General features: G+C 43.2%; 1 long non-coding RNA gene across 1 annotated transcript in view; it reads right to left on the minus strand.

The window, feature by feature from the left end:
- Positions 1-12168, minus strand: part of LOC142657375 (uncharacterized) — a 99879-nt gene extending 87711 nt beyond the window's left edge. Inside the window, exon 1 of the long non-coding RNA XR_012849912.1 lies at positions 12083-12168. This is a non-coding gene — a long non-coding RNA (uncharacterized LOC142657375). The remainder of the gene's footprint in view (positions 1-12082) is intronic.
- Between the last annotated feature and the right edge of the window lie 284 nt (positions 12169-12452).

Consider the following 12452-nt stretch of genomic DNA (forward strand, 5'->3'; position numbering starts at 1 on the left):
ATGGTAACAGATTACAAACAAACTGTAACGTCTGTGGTTGCTGACCACGAACTCCTTCCTTCCGGTCGACGCCCTTCTCTCCAGAGATGTTTTCCACAGTGACCACCAGGGTGTGCTCGCGAGCTCAGTCCAGACTTGTAGCCAGAGCGCACACAGGTGTGAGATTGAGCTGATTGCTCCCAGAGCACCCTGGACTATAAGAAGGGCTCTGCCCCTTCCTGGCTTGCCTGAGCCTTGTTGTCGTTATCCTAGTATGTCTATGCAAATGGTCTGCTAAGTGTTTTCCAGTTCCCTGTGTTCCCCGCTACCTGTAACCTGTATCCCGTGCTATCTGGGTCAAGTGCCGTGTTGAGCTGAAGTCGTGCTGTGTTCCATGCCTGTCCTGCTACACCACACCTGGCGCCTGCCTGCTGCCTAGTCCCTGTCTTGCTACTGTCTGAGCTGCCACAGGTACGCTATACGAACTATAGACTGTGAACTGTGTCCTGTTGGCCAGCTGCCATACTGTCAAGGTGGTACGGCCCAGTGCGTCCACATACCCAACGTGACACAAACCCTGTGTAGTCTGATCCTGCACATAGCCAACCATTTGTCCCCTACTTCTTGTTAACCTACTAAATGTATAGAATAGAGCTAAAGGAGCCAGGTAGTGTAAACCCTCTAGTTTAGTAAGTGCACTATATAGTTATCCAGGTCCATGTAACTTTAACCAATTGAAAGCTTTCAGAAATATAGACTGAAATCTGATAGACTGCTATGTGCATAGTAATTTGTTTCCCACAGCAATATATACCAGTACTCGTAACTGTTCCCTCGTCTAGCACCATCATAGGCAGCTGTTTCTCTCATATGTCTACATAAACTTTGAAACAGTTATAGTACTCACTAAAAATAACATGCAGCTTGAGCAAGTCATCTGCCTCTAGATCTATGGTCTTTAACCTGTGGCTCTGCAGCTGTTGAAAAACTACAACCTCCAGCATGCCCTGACAGCCTGCAAATGTCAAGACATGTTGGGGGGCTGTAGTTTCCCAACAATCGGAGATCCACAGGTTTGGGACCACTGCTCTGCATTGACACTTGATCCTTGGTTGTGCTGCCACCAAACTTTGCAGACTCCTAAATCTTTCAATATGTTAGAAAGTCCATTTCCATTGAATATAACCTGAGAATTAGGAAGTTGTAAGAACCATGGCAGATGCAGATTTACAACAAATGTTCTTTCCTCTGATCTGATTCTTGTCCAGTATTTCTGGGGATATATTATAGTCTCAACCCCTATTTTTATCCCTTAACTTAATATGGGTCCACATAAGCTGTACACCCATGCATGAAGGGCCAATGCCAGCTGCAGGGGCTGCTTCTATGGGAGCTATAGTCTCAAATACAAGTTTGGTTACTGATTGTGGCTGGAGTCCGGTGTCAGGTGGCCATGGTCAATGGGTTGGAGAAAAAGTTCCTTTCAAATGGCTCTGCACTTAATGTTACGGCCTTTGACTTTTTGTTTTTCTAGACCCTTTGGTCTGAAGTATGAAGAATTCAAGATTGGTTAATAATTTCTGGGTCAGGTGTCGATTGGACATTGTCAATGGGTTGGGGAAAAGTTTCCTTTACATTTTTCAAGTCTCTGTAGACTTATGGTTACAGCCTCTATCTTTTTGCTTTTTCTAGCCACTGTAGTATAATGTATGAGGAATTCAATTCCACCAATCCATTGACAATGACCATTAACTCTATGTGACCCAACTCCATCAATGGAAGCAGCCCCTGCAAGTAGCATTAGACCCTTAGGGGCCCTTAGGGGTGCAAAGGTAACAGTTGCACCCGGCCTTTGCCTGAGTGGACCCAAAGGCCTCTCTGCCACATAGAATGGCACATGACAGGTGGTAGACCCTGTTATAGATTTTGCTTTAGAACTCAGGATCTTCAAGTCGCTCCTCTGCTTATAAAAGTGAGTACAGCTCAGGATGGACTCATCCTTTACCATGGCCTCCACCTGTCCAAACACAACACACATAAAGGAAGGAGGAGCTCATCTAAGGGTCATGCAAGTCATGCAGCTGTGCTACTCTACAATGGATTGGACTTAATAAATTGCACTCCCACCCTTTTAATTGCGCCCAAGGCATCTGCCTACTCTGCCTACCCTTATGCTGGCCGTGAATGGAAAGGGCCCTCCTGTCTTAGGATGCCTGTAGAGATGACAACCTTTCTTCACAAGGAAACGCAATGACCTTGCTGGCTCACCTATATTATTTTACTTCTAATTCTTCCAAATGATGTTCACTTCTGTCTATAATTTATAACGCATTAAGCTTTTTATTTAATTACACCACTTTTCAAATTACGTGCCCTCGCAAGTCAACACACACACATGTCCTTTCCTCCATTTAACTACTTTGTCCTTCTTATAACTTTCTGACAAGCTTTCAAATCTCAAACAACCATCAATCTTTCCCGGGAGCATGTTGACTTTAAGGAAATCAATTAAAAATCCTAAGTAGTATATAAACAGCAAATCCGAACTGCAAAAATAATCTGAATTCATGTCCCAGAATGGATTCACCTCTTGCCCCCCTTGTACTAGATTTCCCAGGAATGTCAAACGCAGCCAGCTGTTTGTAGAAGGGAAAAAAAATCACTATGGAATCTCATTTCCACCAGGGTAACATAGAAGTGTTTTCTGATGTAATCTTGTGTTATACCAGGCATTTTAAGAAATATTCGTAGACATTCTTGTGAATTTTTTATGTCGTTTATTTTATGTGCAGCTGAAGCCCTGGCTGATTATGTTAGGAGCCGGTTTTAGTCCCAAACAAAGACATATATTATTAAGAAAGAGGAACCCGGGAGGAGACGCTTAGAAAGAAATCTTAGGGCAATTTCCTGGCTCCATATTTTAAATTTTATTAAGGCAATCAAAGCTTAGCAGGGGATACGAAGAAAAAATAACAGAACCGTGAGCGATGGTAATAATTGAAGGGAAAAAATGTTTTACAGTGTTTATCTTGGAGAAAAAAAATGAAAATTTTTGGAAACTAGGTTACCCCTCCCCTATTAGCGCTTGATATACAGTGTGCACACATCGAATACACTATTCACTTCAAGCATAAAATCCCAGGGTTCCTTTTTCCCACCAGAGGAAATAATTATAGCCCACATCCCATCTAAATAGAACACGTGCACATTGACTTATAATTGTATTATAATCTTTATTGTTATCATTTATCACACCGGACATGTCATCAATAAGGTCTAATAGGTTATATGTCAATCATCCCATAAGAAGTAGACCCTAGTGGCAAGTGACTGGCTCCAAACTCAGCTCAAAATGTAGTTGTTTTCTGCTGGACCTTTGCGGACCATTATTGTCAGAGTCTGGGCCCCCTGGAGGATCCTCTGACTCTCTGGTTGGCCATTACCACCCTGCAGAACCCTCACTTAGGCCAACAATTAGTGTTCCAAGGGAGGTTTGTTAGGTGGCTGCTCAAGAAACAAAACCTGATGCAATTTAAGATTAGTCTAAGAAAAGTAAAGCAAAGTATTTGCAAAGTTAATCAACATCATATGTAGGAAGTGGTAGTCTGACCATTCGGGCATTAGGGCAATGCCTAGGGGTCTATGGTCAAAATGGGCTAAAGCCCCTGAGTCAGATGCATTAAAGGGGTTGTCCAGTATTAGAGAAATATGCCTGCTTTCTACAACAAACAGAGCCAAACCTGTTAATGGGTTGTGTGTGGTGAGAGCCGGCTCCAGGTTTATGTGGGCCCTTGGCTGACACAGACTTAGTAGGGGGAACTCACGGCGGCAGTAAAATGTCAGGATGTCATTTTGTGCCCCCATATAGACGTTAGTCCCCCAGTTTGTACCCCCATACATTTAGTGCCCTCTGTAGATAGTACCACACAGCCCCCTCCCAGGTAGTGCCACACAGCCACCCCTCCCAGGTAGTGCCACACAGCCCCCCTCCCAGGTAGTGCCAAAGAGCCCCCCTCCCAGGTAGTGCCACACAGCCCCCCTCTTAGGTAGTGCCACACAGCCTCCCTCAGTGATAGTGCCACACAGCCACCCCCTGGTAGTGACAAACAGCCCCCCTCCCTGGTAGCGCCACACAGCCTCCCTCCCTGGTAGTGCCACACAGCCACCCCCCTGGTAGTGCCACACAGCCAACGTCCCTGGTAGTGCCACACAGCCAACCCCCTGTTAGTGCCACACAGCCCCGCTACCAGGTAGTGCTACACAGCCACCCCCCTGGTAGTGCCACACAGCCCCCCTCCCTGGTAGTGCCACACAGCCACCCCTCTGGTAGTGCCACACAGCCACCCTCCCTGTAGGTAGTGCCTTTGGGGTTCCCTCTAGGAGTGGAATCCACAGCCAGAGCACTGCCGATGCTCTGGCTCGGGATTCCGCTTCATGGCAAGCCACTTATGTCACTGTCCATATATGGACAGTGTTGTCAGGGCAGCCCCAGAGCCATAGACCCGGGCAGAGCACGACTAGCACTCTGCCTGGGATCAGGAGCGTAGCTGAAAGCTCATGGGACTGGTGCAAGAATTCAGCTTGGGGCCCCCTACCCCTCCACAACACCACCAGAACCCTGCGCACGCCTATGCCCAGTTGCCTTGCCCGACAGACCCATGAATTCCCCCACAGTATAATGCCTACCGTAGCTGCCCCCACAGTATAATGCCTCCCGTAGCTGCCCCCACAGTATAATGATCCGCATAGCTACCCCCACACAGTATAATGCCCCCCATAGCTGACCACCACAGTATAATGCCGCCATAGCTGCCCCACAGTATAATGCCCCCATAGTTGCCCCCCATATACTAATGCCCCCCATAGATGCCCCCACAGTATAATGCCCCAACAGTAAAATGCCCCTATAGCTGCCCCCACAGTATATTGCCCCCCATAGTTGCAGCTATACAGTTTAATGCCCCCATACAGTATAATGCCCCCATAGCTGCCCCATGCATTATAATGCCCCCATAGCTGCCGCATACAGTATAATGCCCCCAAACAGTATAATGCTCCCCATAGATGCCACATACAGTATAATACCCGCTATACAGTATAATGCCCCCTAGCTGTCCCATACAGTATAATGACCCTATACAGTATAATGCCCCCTTAGCAGCTGCCATATGAGCCCCCTCTCATACCCAGTATAATGCCCCCATATGTATGTACCTAATAGAAAAATAGTAACTTACCTGTCCCTGTTCCCACGACAGGTGGAGGAGATCCTTCTCCTCTTCTGCACTATGCTGTGAGTTACTCGGTGCAGACAGGCGCGATGACGTCACTACATTGCACCTGCCTGCATCGAGCCGCTCGAGGCACAGTGAATGCTGGAGCAAGGCTCTAGCGTTGAACCCAACTGAATGTGCGTCCTGCAGATGCAGATTCAGCTGGAAGCGGAACCAGCACAGTCAGCGCTGTGTGGCAATGGGGGCCCTGTGTTCCCCCCAGGTATAGGGGCCCAGTCGCATGGCCCCTATAGCTACGCCACTGCGTGGGACACTGCTCTGCTCCTAACAACACTATCCATATATGGACAGTGAAGTCAGGGACTTTCCCTGAGACGGAGTCCCGGAGCAGAGCCGCGCCGCTTCTAGTACTCTGCCCGGGACTCCTTCTCTCCTCTCCTCCTTACATCACTGTCCATATATAGACAATGATGCCGTGACGACGGCAGCGTCAGCACCCGGCGGCCAAGTGGGCCCCCCAAGTGTAGTGGGCAACGGCACTTTTCCGGGTGCGGCCGCCGGGCCTCTGTGTTGTATTTCAGATCCAATCCATTGAAGTGAATAGGGCTGAGAGACAATACCAGACCAACCCATGGACAGGTGTGGCGTTGCTTTTGGAGGAAATCATCCATGTTTTTCCAATCCCGGCCAACCCCTTTAAATTTCAAGTGAAGAGTCTGCACAAAAATATAAATAAATAGCAAAAATAAAACGGAAAACAAGAGATACATGAGATATATGGTGGTTGGTTAGATGCCCATGACCAATATTGCCAGGGAGCCTAGTCAGTCCTCACTCGTAGGCAAATTATAAGAACACTAATTATTCTGGGATTAGCTAAAACGGAGCACAGGACCAGTTGAGTGGGACTCCTCTCCTCCAGGGACTTCTACTAACATAATTTCCATTGGCAGGAGGACAGAATTTGGAACAACTACCTCCCCTATAGAGTAATTTATATAATGTAAAGTCATAACCCCTAGTATTGTCAGAGGACCTGTACAGTCTTCTATGTGTATTTCATAGTACAAAAAAGTGCTGACAGCTCCTATTTAAACGGTATAATTATTTTTTAAAGCCAAAGCTGCGCTTCTATAAAGAAAACCAGATGTCTGATGTAGCTATTATATGAGTTATCCAACATCTTTGGAGGCCATACATACAGTGCCAGACACAACCTTTAAACTTGGAGGACATCCCATAATGCATGGAGCTCAATTGAAGTGTGTCTTGACAGATGTAATTTTTTTTCCACACCAAACAGTGCCTGATGTAAACACTACATCTTCCACAATACACTTCAGCAAATCATGTTCATTTCAGCCAATGAACCAGCAAGGATGTGCAAGGGATATGAGGGACTGCGGAAATGCAGTATTTGCAATGCTACCTTCATAACACAGGGATAGATGTTAATTTCCAGGTTTTGAACACACATACTATAGAGACAGCCCAAAAGGGGGTTGGTCTTCATTATTGAATGGCGAGAACCTGTGCAGGAGTCCCCTCTGCTAGTAACTACATTATTAGCAAACAAGGGGTGAGATATTGGCCCAAAGCTCATAAGAAGGGTGTAAAGAATGGACCCAACATCAGTTCCTTCTTTCTTGGCTGGCATAAAGCAACACCATAGTTGGGGGACGAGTTTGATCTTTTCTACAGGACCCCCTCTCTTATAGGTCCGTCACTTGACATGGCATGTCTATTTCAATCCAAAATACGATTTTCAATTTAGCGTGTCGTTTCTTGGATGGCATCTGATGGAGTATGGCCTTACTTCTATGATCGACTACAGGTTTAAAGTGCGGTGCGTATGGCAGAACAGCCCTAGCCAGCAGTTTTCCATGATGCCACCCAAAATGTAAAACCAAGGAATATACCTGATTCAATTTTGAAGCAAGACAGGCTAAAATTGCGATTTACCCAGTTTTTGGAGAAACAACCTTGTTAAACCTAAAAATGTCCTTACCTCCTTCTCATCCTTAAAATGAAAATGATCCCACCAGACTTGGCTCACGTCCTAGGTGTAGCTAAAATGCTTATTTCAGATCAATCCATGGATTCATCTCTTCCACTGATGAAGAGTAATAAGCCCGAAACAACTATGGGCACGTTGGAATAAAATGACTTTGTATTTATTAGACTTTATCTGTGCTATACACAAGCGGTTCTGCATGAATAGCTGTCCACTAGGGGTAGAAAGTGATGATTTGCATGTCTCCGCCCACTATCCAAAATAAGGGTTAATTTCCCTGTTCTGCGGATATGTAATGGAAATGAGACTACTATTTTAAAAAGTCTTTGCTGAATTTCAGATTTCTTGAGTCAGAGGGTCTCAGGTCCCTTTTAGCCCTCCTCACCCTAACATTAATGCCTATTTCGGATTAAGAAAAGAAGGTCCGGTTTGATGTGATTCTATGAATTTGTATATATTTCGGTAAACATGAGTCCACAATAATGAGCTATTTACTCTGTATCATACAACTAATGATGTTCAGACTCAATTACAATATTAAACAGATTTTCTGTATCAAAGCACTAGATGATGGCTTTATACCGTGCTGGTATCACTGTCTCCACCAATATGTTTGCATTACCATCTCATGTATTTTTTTGTTTATATAATGCTTCTTTTCTTTATTTTGAGGCCCCACATCTGGGACAGCAAGAAAGCAAAGTATAATGTGAAGAAAAAGTATGTATATATTTTACATTACTGTTATCTAAATATTTATGTCAAGCCCTTAAAAAGGTCTTTTTCGCTAAATATCCAAAAAGTTAATCTTCTATATTGTGCTAAAATTAATGTAGATCAGGGCAGATGTATTAATATAATCAGGGGCATGTCTTTTTTGGTGGTGCAAAGGCTGGAGTCACACCTGGTGCCTGAGGGAGCACAGAGGCCCCTCTGCTATATAAGACATCAGTATTATAAATGGCATTGGTTGCTGGGGGCACTGTTATAGATTTTGCATTAGGTCCCTGGAGCTACAAGTAATGCCTCTCCAAAAAATTTATAATTTTATGTGATGGCGAAAATTTTGCAAATTGTGCCAAATCGTAATAAGTTTGGTTTAACTCACTCGACATGTTAGATGCTTTTCTTTTTCTCATGCCAATTCATGGCTGGCATACTTTACATTAATACATTAGCCGCATTTTATTACTTCTCTTAGCCATGCCCCATTTTTTAGACACTTTTCTAAAAATGTCGAGAAAGGAGCAAAAAAGTGTCTAAAACACAAAAAAATTTGGCTTGCATTGTGTACATCACCTTATTGGTGCAATTTCCAGCAGAATTCTGGTGCATTTTGCTTAGTAAATCTCCCCCAATATGTGCAGACAGAATAAATTTGGTTCTTTATGTTTATAACGAAATTGTTGCCGGTTACTGTCTAACATTGACATAACACATGGCGAGTAGTGTTAGGTGCTCTTTGTAAAAGTAATTGAAAGTAACTAGTCATAGCCATTAATTATAATAGATAATAAAGTGATTGTCTGTTATGGACAATTTCATATTACATATCCATATGGGACAGAGGAAAATTCCATCACTCAGGATTAACTTCTATACCGACATAAACAGGAGCTGCACCAGGACAAGACATATCAAGGCTGGATCAAGGTCTATGGAGGCCATGGCCAAAGCCTGTATGGAGGTCCTCTACCATGTTTAGGAAGGAGGGGAATGTAAAGCTGCCAAAATAATAGTTTTATATAGTGCTTAAGGATTACCAACATACAGTGCCAAGCAGAAGTACCATACAATGACCTTATAATACTGCCATATCAGTACCTAACTATAAACACATATATTACCCCAATAATTCCACCACTATACAGCTCCTGAGTAATACCCCGACTGGCACCATGATTTAAGTTGTCAATGAAGCAAGAGCTTGGAGCATAGAATGGGCTGGGATAATGTCAGGGTGGTGGAGGTCTTTGAATGGTGACAACCAAAGGGCCATTGCCCCCTTTTCCAATTCTGCAATTCCTCCATTGTTTTCAATAACATTGTAGTACCCCAGAAGAGTTCTCCCCACTTCTGCTCTTCTTGTTTGCAAATATAATGTAGTGTAATGTGGACATGTGTAGTGACTTACCTGGTGCTGTATTTCATGGGCCACTGCTACATTTTGAGACGCCATAGGGTCTCGTGATCATTATTCTGACTCCCTGTATAGGCTCTCAATGCAAGTCTATGTGGGCCTCGATGTAAGTCTCATAGAATTGCATTGAGAAACTGACATCCGGTTTCTACGGTAGACCCTGCAGGTTTTGGGTTATGAGAGTACCCCTTGTTGACATGGAACGGAACAGCGGCCCGTGAATTGCAGCACCAGGTAAATCACTACATTTGTCCATATTACACTACATTACATTTGCACACGGGGGACAGTGCCCCTTGATTGTTTTGTTCTGGAATAAATAGGCAAGCAAGACCTTCAAGACATCCAGTGAAGATCTCTATATCAAAGGTCACGAGGTAAGTAAGATATATGAGGATGCACCAAACTTAGGTAAAAACTTACTTTTTGGATTAACCTTTTCCTTACCAGGAAAAAAGAAAATTCAATTTGGCACGTGGGTTATGCAGGGAGGGAGTTGGCTTTTCAACTTGCCTGTGTAGGCACATAGGATTTATCAGAAAATCAGCCCTGGAATATGTTCTACAATGGAAAATGTGCACAGCATTATGTTTGTGATATACATCAGTTTAGCAAATCTACTGTATCCACAATTCAGCTTTTATGTTTTTTTTATATAAAAATTAATTGCCATGCATTGTCCTTCAGATAATACTGTAATCTAAGATGTACAAGCTCCTGATTTCACTTAGTTCACTAAAGTTTTGGAAATGTGGAGCAGGATGTGGGAAGGTTTCAGCACAACAAAATTCTTAAAGGTGCCGGTTAGTGCGACCCCTAAAAGTATACAAGGCCTCAAATGAACTTCCGAGTGTGGTGGACCTCACAAGAGCTGAAGAATGCAAAATCTAGTTTCCAATCCTGTTCCATTTCTAATCTGAAAATCTGAGCCCAGACACAGTTGACGAATTCAAGCAGATTTACTTCCAAAAAGTTAAATTTTACTATAATGTATTAAAGATAACAAGTTATTCAGTCATTACTCAATGTTAATTAAAGAAAGACGTGTTCCTCCTCCATTGGATGTGGCAGAGAACAGGCCGGAGCAAAACAAAGGTTTCGTCTACGCCAATCGATCAAAAACTTTCATAAAAAATGAAGCGAGTAGAAAGGTTTCCCTAACCCACTGGGCAGTACTGGTATTGAGCATTGTGTAGCAAATTTGTATTTTTTACTTTAATTTCTATTCTCCTTCTCTGCTTTCCTGACAAGAATAGAAGCCAAACGTGAGACATGATTAATTTTTTTAAATATATAAATTAAATAAATACATTTAGTTAAAAGACGTTCACTTTACGGTCATCTAAAAAAAGTCAAGGGGCACTCATCAGCAGAAGGAAAAATAATTCAATCTTCAGTAGTGAAAAGGCTTCTTTACTGTAAGAGCTGTGAAGCGGTGGGATGTTCAGCTTGGGAGCTGGTTTAAGCAGAAGCAGTTAATGGCTTTAAGAGAGTCTTAGATCAATTCTTGTAACAAAACAATATAAATACTTATGCAAATGAATAAAAGTTGCTTGCTTTAATGCGTCTTCGGTCTAATCGCCATGTAGGCTATAAAAATAATTTTTACCCTTTTATGGTAAATTGGTTCATGCATTTTGGGATATTTTTTACTTTCCTCTGAATCAGTACTCTCCAACCAGTTGTTTGATAGACACATGTGGCTCTTGGGCCTCCTGTATGTAGCTCCACAGCTGAAAAGGTTGGCGACCCCTGCTCTGGAGTAATAGGGGTTAACTACGTTTTTCCTTTTTCTATCCCCATTTCCTTATCCACAGCTTTGTCACTCTGCCCTCGCCTGGTTGATCTTGATGGACTTATGTTTTGTTTTGTTTTGCAAACCATACAATATAACCTAACTCAAGTAACTAGCTATAGGGCCAGGTTTTACTACATTGCCTCTGATGACTACCACTTTCTCACTAACTCCAGGGGATTGTTCATCTTGGACAATGTCTATTTGTTAGTGGGGTCTCTTGAAAATAAACTGATCATTAAGTGTTTCCCTGATGGGACCCCCAGCGATCAGCTGTTATCTGTGGAGGGAATCTTCAATTTCTGTACAGCACCCCCCCCAGAGGAAATCAAGTATTACACAGTGCCCATTCACCTCAATGAGTTGTCTGTGTCATGCAGGACAGGACAGGTCCTCCAGTACAAGAGACGCTCTTTGTAACTGTTTTCCTCTCTAGCCAAGAGATGAGGATTCTGGACAAACGACCCCCTTCTACCAACTCAGAATTCGAGAGGTATATTAAAATGGGTTTTCTAAACTGGTCAACCCCTTTAAGCGTCACACAGTGTAGCGAACATTTTTTTAACATAATCTCTCGTCGGTCATTTTTTTTTTTTTTTTTAACCTCCCACAGACAAAAGACAGAACATTTGTTTCAGCACTTCATATAAATTTGAGAATACATAATTTTAATAAGGACAAGCAGTCTGGATTGCTGCACTCCCCCACTCTCCTTCTCCAGCTGCTCTAGGCCTACCCCATCGCGCTGGATACTTGTGGTTTGCCCAACTTCCTGCTTTTCACTCACATTTTGTTTAGTGTTTACACGCTGATATCTTCTTGGCTATAACATCTGTGTGTGGACTTCAAAGCATTGCATTTCGTTTATTTTCTAGTAAAATGAGGGACACTCAAAATGTTGTACTTCGAAAATAACGTACCAGAAACTTCTTCATACAAATACTGAAATTCCGTGTTACCAAAAAGTTTCTCGTTGGTCTTCAAAGTCTTCTGGAGTTAACTGCTGTTGCCTCTGGAAACCACAAAAATTGAATAAGTTTTTGTTTTCAATTAGCAGTTTGGAAATCTAATTTTCTGTGAATAGCATCACGGTCTTGGTTTACACATTGAGGGAAGCACATGGGTTATATAAGTTAGTAAAGTGTTGCGCAGAAGACGGGTGAGGTGTTGGCTGGTAGACAAGCCCGGAGGCTGAGATTTGTCCTTTCCTTTATAAAGAAAAACAGTAGAACCCTGATTTAATTATGTTTCCTCTCGTGGGCGCTAAACATCTTTATTGTTTTATTTTCT

Source organism: Rhinoderma darwinii, chromosome 7 (genome assembly GCF_050947455.1).
Source record: "Rhinoderma darwinii isolate aRhiDar2 chromosome 7, aRhiDar2.hap1, whole genome shotgun sequence".
Classification (NCBI taxonomy): domain Eukaryota; kingdom Metazoa; phylum Chordata; class Amphibia; order Anura; family Rhinodermatidae; genus Rhinoderma; species Rhinoderma darwinii.